Raw genomic sequence first — 1,925 nt, forward strand, 5'->3', positions numbered from 1 at the left:
CTCTCATGCAAGGTACCTCTGTTCAAACTCTTTTGTTTTGTTTTGTTTTGTTTTGTTTAAGATAGGGTCTCCCTGTAGCCCCAGCTGTCCTGGAACTTACTATGTAGACCACGGTGGTCTTAAACTCACACAGATCTTCCTGCCTCTGCCTCCTGAGTGCTGACATTGAAGGCATGTGCCACCACACACTGCTCAAAGTTCTTTAAAAAATTTAAATTTTATTACTAATGTGTGTATGTGTGTGGGAGTGTGTTAGTCAGGGTTCTCTAAAGAAACAGAACCCATAGAATGAATATATATATATTCATATATATATATATGTAGATTGATCAGATTAGCTCACAGGATGGAGTTGGAGTCATCTAAAAATGGCTGCACCACACTGAACAGGCTGAGAATCCATAGTCTCTCAGTCCACGAGGCTGGATGTCTCAGTAGACCCAATCTGGGGCTGAAGGTCTGATAAATTCCAAAAGATCCGCTAGTCTTCAGTCTATAGCAACAAGATGAACTCACTAGCAAGACAGAAGGCAAGTGGCAAAAAGCAAGCGCTCTCCTCTGCCATGGCCTTTTATACCGGCTGCCATCAGAAGGTAACACCCACATTTAGGGTGTATCTTCCAGCTTCAGATGATCCAATCAAGAAGATCTCTCTCATTTCAGTTAATACCAGATCCAGCCAAGTGGACACCCAGGATTAGCCATCACAGGGAGGGTACATGTATACCACAATGTGCATGTTGATGTCAAAGGACTATTTTCAGGAATTGGTCTTCTCCTTCCACCTTTTAAAAATTATTTATGTGTATGTGTGTACATGTCTGTGCTTATATGTACATGTGTAAAGGTATTCACAGAGGCCAGAGAAGGGCATCTGATCCACTGGAGTTGGAGTTACAGATGGATGTGAGCTGTCTGAAATGGAATTGACCTTGGAAACTCTGAAAGGGCAGCAAGTGCTCTTAATCACTGAGTCATCTCTTCAGTCACCACCCCTTTTTAAAAACTGTATTTTTAAATCATCTTACAAAGAAGTGGGTTTCTGAACATAAGGTCTTTCATATATCGTTAGTGTTGGTTAACCCTTTCCCCATATCACACGATCTCACGTGCAAGAGTTTTGTTTTTTGTTTTTGTTTTTGTTTTTTAATTTTTGGTCGTTTTGAAACAGGTTCTCCCTGTAGCCCCAGCTGGCCTGGAATTTACTATGTAAACTAAGTTGGCCTTGAACTCAGAGATCCCCTGCCTCTGCCTCCCTAGTGCTGGGATTAAAGGTGTGGACCACCATGTCCAGCAAGAGTTTTATTTTATTTTATTTATTTATTTATTTATTTATTTATTTTTTGGTATTTTTGAGATAGGGTCTTCCCCTGTAGTCCCAGCTGGCCTGGAATTCACTATGTAGACCAGGCTGGCCTTGAACTCACAGAGATCTGCCTGCCTCTGCCTCCTGAGTGCTGGGATTAAAGGCATGCGCCACCACGCCCAGCAAGAGTTTATTTTTTTTAAGGAGTCAAATTTTTTATTTTTTAATTTCTTGTATTTGAAGTACTCCTCAATGATATCCTTGACTTGAGATTCTTTGTCATGGTCCTTAAGCACTACATAACTGCAGCCAACCACTTTATGGGTTTCCCCTCTTGATCAGTTTTGCAGAGGCCTAGCCATTCTCCCAGTTTCTTGTCATCAATCTTAATTAGGTTGATTTGGTACTCAGCACAAAGAGCATCCACAAACTTGCAATACACAGGCTTATCAAAACTGGCTGCAAGCACACAAAGATAGGCTTGGAACATGTCTAGGGCTTTGGTAGCTTTGCAAATTCCATGCGCTAGTCCATCATGGATGAGGGTGGTCTTCAGCACCTCTTGTAAAGCAGTATTAATGTCCATTACACCCCCAGCAGCAATGCCTTCCTCAGACAT

At 41.7% G+C, this 1,925-nt stretch overlaps 1 pseudogene; it reads right to left on the reverse strand.

Moving 5' to 3' along the window:
* Positions 1–1,536: 1,536 nt before the first annotated feature.
* Positions 1,537–1,925, reverse strand: LOC103751147 (annotated as a pseudogene).

The sequence above is a fragment of the Nannospalax galili genome, unplaced genomic scaffold (genome assembly GCF_000622305.1).
Source record: "Nannospalax galili isolate Female #2095 unplaced genomic scaffold, S.galili_v1.0 scaffold707, whole genome shotgun sequence".
NCBI classification, from domain to species: domain Eukaryota; kingdom Metazoa; phylum Chordata; class Mammalia; order Rodentia; family Spalacidae; genus Nannospalax; species Nannospalax galili.